Source organism: Limulus polyphemus, unplaced genomic scaffold (assembly GCF_000517525.1).
Source record: "Limulus polyphemus unplaced genomic scaffold, Limulus_polyphemus-2.1.2 Scaffold1346, whole genome shotgun sequence".
Taxonomy (NCBI): Eukaryota; Metazoa; Arthropoda; class Merostomata; order Xiphosura; family Limulidae; genus Limulus; species Limulus polyphemus.
In genome coordinates, this window is record NW_013666956.1 from 213,955 (window position 1) to 222,960 (window position 9,006).

Below are 9,006 nucleotides of genomic sequence, written 5' to 3' on the forward strand. Positions count from 1 at the left end.
GGCGAGCATGTTCGGTGTAACGGGGATTCGAACCCGCGACCCACAGATTGCGTGTCGAGTGCCCTAACCACCTGGCCATCCCGGGCCAAATTATCATAAGTAGATAAAATATGAAACACAAAACTGATAGCAAAACGTGAAAACTGTATGGAACTTGGTCTAACATTAGCAAAACAAAGTCTAGACATAGTGCTCCATGGCCAAAAGTTTTAGGCAACTGCATGTATATTTATATATCAAAAACAATAAATATTAAGTAACTCCAATGAATTATCATAATACAATGGAAAGAGAGAGTTTTCACATGAATTCCAACTTTATTTTACTACTATGAACCGGTTTCGTGGCGTACCACGCTTCGGATATATTTGGGGAAGGGCAAAATGAAAGTTCAATAATATAAAACATAGAAATAACACACGTAATATATAGATAAAAACAAAGTTACAAGTAGTTAACAACTAAAAAGTAACTTCACATTATAACACTAAAGACCTTTCTGCCTGTGGGAAAGTTTACGGTTTCCTTAAATTTATTTATTTTGGTTATCTTTCAGACTTACAGAATTTCGTTGACACCTCGATTAAAGTTGGGATTCAACGATAACAATTTATTTTCATTATACATATAAAGAAGAAATCTGTGATGATGTCTGGAAAGTTCAAGAAACAGGTGTGTGTGTGTGTGTGTTTAAATATATTTGAATGAGTGTGTCATTAGACTGATATACATTGGTTTAAACTTCGTGGCAAAGCACTGTATTAATAAGATATTTAGGCTAAAAAACATCAAACTCATAAACGAATCAGTTATTCTCAATATTTCCATTTCTTGTGTTTTACAGAGAAGGCCTAAAAATTCATCTTTCATTTGATTCCTCTGTCTTTGTATTAAATTTCGGTAAATTGTATTGACAAAAATAAAACAACTAGATAATGATACATATAACGATTTAAAATTACCACGATTCCCACTTCAAAACGTCTTTCATCAAAAGCACACAAACTGTTTATTAGCTGTCTAAATTATGTTGAAAGTAAACGTAATAACCATACGAATTTTTCATCTTCTCAAACCCGTTTATTACGTGGATTATAACCAAAGTGGAGACGTGTTTCACTCTCCACGTTCAAACAACCCGTTACTACGTGGATTAGAACCAAAGTGGAGACGTGTTATAATTCTACACACTGAAACAACCCGTTACTACGTGGATTAGAACCAAAGTGGAGACGTGTTATAATTCTACACACTAAAACAACCCGTTATTACGTGGGTTAGAACCAAAGTGGAGACGTGTTATAATTCTACACACTGAAACAAGCCGTTACTACGTGGATTAGAACCAAAGTGGAGACGTGTTATAATTCTACACACTAAAACAACCCGTTATTACGTGGGTTAGAACCAAAGTGGAAACGTGTTATAATTCTACACACTGAAACAACCCGTTAACACGTGGGTTAGAACCGAAGTGGAGACGTGTTATAATTCTACACACTGAAACAACCCGTTATTACGTGGGTTAGAACCAAAGTGGAGACGTGTTATAATTCTCCACACTGAAACAACCCGTTATTACGTGGGTTAGAACCAAAGTGGAGACATGTTATCATTTTTCACACTATTTTCACTTCTACACGTGACCGTCTGTAATGTTTTTTGAAAAAAAACAACAACAAAACAACAACAACGTGTGCACAAACAGTTCCATACGTTTTTGTACGTACAAAGCGCTGTTGGTATATTTAGTTACTCGAGAAACCTTCAACGTCTATACGGTTCTAATTTCACTGCGATGTTCGGAATATCGTCAGTACATTCACCTATCAACATTGTACGTACAGCAGTTCTTTACTTCATTGGATAGACACTGTATCTTCGTTATATTTGTTTATAACTCTTAAATAAAAAAGGTTTTCATACATCTTTGTACACACACACACACATATATATATGTTTTTGTTTTGTTACGGAACCACCTTATTAGAAGCCATTTTACGTAAAACTTCCTAAGCCTATTCCTCACATTTTTTTATATGTTATAACCGATCTAATTTTTATCACATCTTTTTATTCTTTACAATAAAATGTCCACTAGTTATATTTTATTTTATCGCATTTCATCACCTCTGCGCAAACTGAGCATCCCTATCATACAAACCATACATATGTTGACCGACAGTTTATCTTAACGGTCTCGACTACCGTACCGCTGCTGTAACTAAGCTTGATAACTGTGTAACAGTTCATTGACCCCTCTACGTTCGTTGCCAAAAGCTCAAGGCTTGTACACAATAGCAACAATGCACGTTAATAAATCATTTCTATGGTCGCTTCTAATGGTCTATTCATGGAAGCCCAACGTTCCGAGAGAAAAATAATCTTCCTGGAACTAGTTGACTTTTCAAGAATGACCTTGAAAGAGAAGTTTATTTACTTACAATACGAAAAAAAAAAGTCTTATTTTAATTCAGTATCTCTCACAGTCATGACTGGGATAATCGTATAGTCAATTGTACGTCTCTCTATGCCTAAGTGCGTGTTAAAATACATAAAAAAACAACGGGCTTTGGATGTGACACAAATACCAGCTGTAATCATTAGTTCAGCCTAATATGAATAGGGTCATTAGTGATAATGCAAATCCCGATACTTAAAGTATCACATGAAGGACGTTTGTAGGAAGGTGTTATACACGACACGTATCGGTAATGCTGAGAAAACCAAAATCAGGGTAAACATTTCCTGTGGTATCACAATGTCCTTATAATTAACTAAATAATTAGCTTACGTATCCTGGAGAGTGTGAAATTATTATTTTTTCTTGTACTGATTATTAAATACAATATATCTACAGCAACTTGGATGTTGAATTGCTCCATTTCTAGTCTTTCCTTTTCAAAAATTCGTGTTTTCTTAAAACTTGTCTCAAATATACAGTGAAAGATCCAAAACAAAGAGGACAATATGCAAATAAATATATTTATTTGAATCTTCTGAAAACTTAAGGAGCAAAACTAGAAATCTCAAGTTTACAATAATCCACGGATAGGACTACCGCCTCACAGAAACACAACATGGGATAATTTTTAGCATGTTGGCCGTCATAACACAGTAACAAATGAGCTTGTGGTATACACCACGTTGATGGTAAAATTTATGTTTCAATACAGTGGGTGTATAGAAGATGGTTATCTGGAATGGTTCTCCATGAACTACGGTATTGAAACTTTTAGGCATTGTTGTGCATATGCGGAGATCAGTTTGCGGCAAGGTTCGACTGCGTGTTCTACAGAGGACTTGGTGTTCTGAAAGTTCAAAGGTGCAAAACCTATCTAGAAACGGCGAGACAAGATAGCAGATTTCAAGTACTAACTGTATCTACATTGGGTCAGATGCGCTGTTTAGCAAGAGTCCAGTTACGTTACTAGCCCGACTACTAAACGCTTACATTGGAGATTACCTAAGGATTGTTTACGCATTGTGTAATGCATTCTGACCAATATTGGTCAAAACACGAGATTACGAGAAAGACTTCACACAGAAAATATTGAATTTCTATCTAAATTTGATGAGCTATAGAAAAGAGTTGAGCAAGAGAATCTAACATCACAGCATGCTGTATGGCTGTATCTGACTTCTACTAGAAGAGCATCTAACATCACAGCATGCTGTATGGCTGTATCTGACTTCTACTACAAGAGAATCTAACATCACAGCATGTTGTATGGCTGTATCTGACTTCTACTACAAGAGAATCTAACATCACAGCATGTTGTATGGCTGTATCTGATTTCTACTAGAATAGAATCTAACATCACAGCATGCTGTATGGCTGTATCTGACTTCTACTAGAAGAGCATCTAACATCACAGCATGCTGTATGGCTGTATCTGACTTCTACTAGAAGAGCATCTAACATCACAGCATGCTGTATGGCTGTATCTGACTTCTACTACAAGAGAATCTAACATCACAGCATGTTGTATAGCTGTATCTGACTTCTACTAGAAGAGAATCTTACATCACAGCATGCTGTATGACTGTATCTGACTTCTACTACAAGATAATATAACTTCACATCATGCTGTATGGCTGTATCTGACTTCTACTGCAAGAGAATTTAGCTTCACATCGTGCTGTATGGCTGTGTCTGACTTCTACTACAAGAGAATCTAACATCACATCATGCTGTATGGCTGTATCTGACTTCTACTAGAAGAGAATCTTACATCACAGCTGCTGACTTCTACTACAAGAGAATCTAGCTTCTTATCATGATGTATGGCTGTATCTGACTTCTACTACAAGATAATCTAAAATCGCAGCATGATGTATGGCTGTTTATGACTTCTATTCCCTTGAAAATTATCTGAACACTATTTTCATGGTTTTTGGTGGTATTTACGAAGTCATACACCCAGGAACACCTCTAAGATATTGACAGTCACGTCTTGTTCCATCACAACCAAGACAGTAATTTGGTAAAATTCAAGTCCTATCAAGGCGTGTGGCATCAGATTTCTGCTCCATATCTATAAATATATTAAGCTGTTAAGACACTGGGTCATTTGCTTAACCTAGTTCGTGTGGTGTGATATTATTGTCACACTTCATCTTTTCGTTGATGATACCTAGGCTTCCAGAGTCACCAAAACACATTCTTGCCTTTTCTAAAACCACAGGAACTGCGTATACTTGGTACAGTATTGTTTCAAATTGATGTCAAGCAATGTAGAAGCAATTAATATCAATATTTTGCCGTTCATTCTGTCGCATGAACCACCATATTGAGACATTATGAGGTAAATACCTCCACTATCACTGGATGAGCTGGTGTGTTTGTTTGTTTGTTTTGAATTTCGCACAAAGCTACACGAGGGCTATCTGTGCTAGCCGTCCCTAATTTAGCAGTGTAAGACTAGAGGGAAGGCAGATAGTCATCACCACCCACCTCCAACTCTTGGGCTACTCTTTTACCAACGAAAAGTGGGATTGACCGTCACTTATAACGCCCCCACGGGTGAAAGGGCGAGCATGTTTGGTGTGACGGGGATTCGAACCAGCGACCCGCAAATTGAGAGTCAAGCTCCCTAACCACCTGGCCATGCCGAGCCGGGAGCTGGTGTGTAACATCAGATTTGTTAATAAATATATAACTTTTTATCTAATGGTTTTTCAGTACTTAACACTCAAAGCTTGCACATGTTAGTGGCCGCAATATAAAGAGATATGATGTAATAAGGACATAACATGTCATAAGCGATCAATCATACCCGTCACCCTGTTTGAGAAAATTTTGTATTCAAATGTCATATGGGCTATTTTAAATACTTATGTTCACTCACAGTTTGATACTGAAAACTGATAATTAAAACCAACAGAAAAGGTTTCATATCATACCAAGATATTACTTTCAAGTTAACATACTCTTTGTTTTTTAATACGCTCGATATCCGAACCTGATTATAACAAATACTACCATCCTCTGGATTTGCATTAAAAGTATATTCATCACTACTGTTTCGTGATTATTTTCAATTATGATAAAAAGCCTTTTGAAAATACGTACTTAACACAGTAATGATTAGCGAATAACCTACGGAACTTAATAAGTAACTGAAAATAAAATTACAGCAACTTTTACAGTAGGCAAGTTCTAATCTTAATAGTTACATTGTTTCAATCCGTAATATCGCGTCATCATCAGGTTAAACTTACATTCAAACAATACAGTTCATGTGCCCTTATTTAATGTAACTCTTACTTGATGATGATTCGATACTATGGGTCAACACGTAGTAATTATTAAAAGCAGAACCTGCCTATTGTAAAGGTTATTGTATTTTGAGTTAAAAGTCACAGTAACTTCAATCTGTCTCTTAAGCGTGCGTTTTAATTTTGATCATAGAAGTTTTAAAATATATAGAAAATGTGTTTTAGATCTGTTTAAACAATTCTTCGAATCATCATATCAATAAACCTTTATCGTGTACTTAAAAACAAAGTATTTGTATTTTGTTTTTAAGCGAATTGTTTGTTTGTTTTAGAGCAAAGCCATATTGGGCTATCTGGTGTGTCCACTGCGGGGAATCGAACCCCGGATTTTAGCGTTGTAAGTCCGTAAACTTACCGCTGTCCCTTCGGGGAACTTTAGGCGAATTAAACTCACATTTTTACACAAGCACGAAATATAATAGACTAACGCAAAGGATAACACGCAAGCCTGATCAAAATACTTAAACACCGTATTTGTAATTTTAGAAAAACCTCGATTAAAAGAATTTCCGTATTTATGTTTATTATATATTTTAGTTCTAAAATCTTTATGTTTAAATGTAGTAAATAAATAGTTATGTTTCTATGAAACAAAGAATGTTTATAAATATATATATATATAAACATTTACCAATAATATAACCATATAGTGGCAAATATGTATTAATTGTAAACAAACTAAGCATGTAAGCTTTTCATGGAGCTTATCCACATATTAAGAATTGTCTTTTAAGCTGCAGTTTTTTTTAAGGTTTAAAATTATAATATATATGAAATATCTAATGTTTTATATGAATTTGAATATCTTAGATAAAGTTCTAGATATGTTGGACTAACCACCTGGCGATTAGAAACGCATAAAACGTGCAAATCCGATGGCCAATAAGAAATCGACTATTCATAACCACGCGTTTAGTAAATCACACTTCACTTCACAATCTTGCGAGAAGAAATGATGAAAAAGTTTACGTGTAAAAGAGGCTCTCTTAATAATAGAGTGAGTTTATTGAAGTAAGTTCAAAGGTAATATATTTCGGAAAAAGTAGGTCGTAAAAATATTTTAGAAGACACTTTCCCCTGATAACAAGGAAGCTGTACAGCGGAGCCATCCATCCAAGAAACTGCATGCTAACACACACACACACAGCGAAGCGACTTTCCTCAGCAGGGACAAGTCAGCTTGTTTGTTTGTAGTTAAGCACAAAGCTTCACAATGGGCTATCTGTGCTCTGCCCACCCCGGGTATCGAAACCCGGTTTCTAGCGTTAGAATTTGTTTGTTTGTAGTTAAGCACAAAGCTACACAAAGGGATATCTGCGCTCTGCCCACCACGGGTATCGAAACCCGGTTTCTAGCGTTAGAATTTGTTTGTTTGTAGTTAAGCACAAAGCTACACAAAGGGCTATCTGTGCTCTGCCCATCACGGGTATCGAAACCCGATTTCTAGCGTTAGAATTTGTTTGTAATTAAGCACAAAGCTACACAAAGGGCTATCTGCGCTCTACCCAGCACGGGTATCGAAAACCGGTTTATAACGTTGTAAGTCCGCAGACATACCGCTGTGCCACTAGGGGGCAGGACAAGTCAAAGTTTTTCAGTTTTGCTGATATTTATTAACTTTAAGACTCGTTGTAACCAGAATTTCATAAGAAAGTTTAAGAAGATAAAATCATTTATTTTTCAGTATATAAAAAATATTTAGATTTACATTTTTTTTTTTAGAAACAACATTTTTTTTTTTCGTTGGCCGCGAAATAGATCATACATTATTCGTTTACACCTAACTTTCCATTTTCCAATGTATTCACCTTATGTCCATCGACTCATAAATGTTACTCACCGTTAGATACTCAAGAGACATGGGCTGGTCAAAACTAAAAATAAGTATTTCACATATATGTTATCTCTGCGAGTTACTTTATACTCAGTTCAGTAGTAACTTTTTAGGGACAAGCCGCGAAATTCTTCATGAACTAGTACACAACTGTGCTTTTTGATACTCTACAAAACGTAATAGATAACGAGAAATGTTTTCAGTTCCAGATTAACACGTGTTCAATTACAATAGTGTAATTCAAGCGCCACTATCGACTTGATTTATTATATAAATGTAGGCCTAACATAATCACCCTAGATTAAAAACATATGTGAAATATAGCTTGAAATAAAAATATTATTAACAGAATAGTTTCAGCTGGGAGATAGATAAAAATAAACAGACAGACAGATAAATTAAACGACTGACCCCAGCCTTTAAGCGTCTAGAGTGTCGTGTCACTAGGTTAGACACCACGTAAGTTAATACGTTTCACTGAATTATGTTAAAAAAACGTTACTGGTGTACAATACTGGAGACGATGAAATTAAAATTAGTTGACTTCACTAAGTTATTCAGAACGAATTAAATGTTTATTTACCAAAACGGTTAGCATGACTCGTGTAAAGAAAAGGGCCTATTTATCACAAGAAAGAGACTTACAAAAAAAAGTAAACATATAATCTAACCCGTTAAAAATTGAGCAAACTTAATGTAATGTAGTTGTCTACTCATAACTCTTAGTATGTATGTTTTATCGGAGAGACCAGATTACTGCCTAGGAAACCTGATGACATACGTGATAGAAGTAATTTCATGTTCTTATTTTTAGCTGAGCCTAATTCGGAGGCTGGAATTGAATATGTCTCACAGATATAGCGATGATTGAAAGTAACTGCGAGCGCGTGACGTCTGCCTACGTCAGCTAGTCGGCTTGAAAAACCACGTGCAGATGCGACAAGTAATGATAATTATGAAAAATATCTCCTGTATTGTTGGGTACGTAACAACTCAAGCATGCAGTATTTGTGTGTTTATATTCACTTACAATGTAATTATGTGCATTTCTACTGAGAACCAAGTCCCACGAAGAAATAAACCTAACTCACGAGAAGAGAACAGGTGAAAAGGTTGAGACCTAAAAATATAACACCTCTCTACCTATCAGCAGCCTCAATATGTTGGAAGAAAGATCGGCAAATGAAGGAAAAAACAAAACATTGGTGAAACTTGTCACAGTGTCCTATTCATAGTATAGTAACTTGTCACAGTGTCCTATTCATGGTATAGTAACTTGTCACAGTGTCCTATTCATAGTATAGTAACTTGTCACAGTGTCCTATTCATGGTATAGTAACTTGTCACAGTGTCCTATTCATAGTATAGTAACTTGTCACAGTGTCCTATTT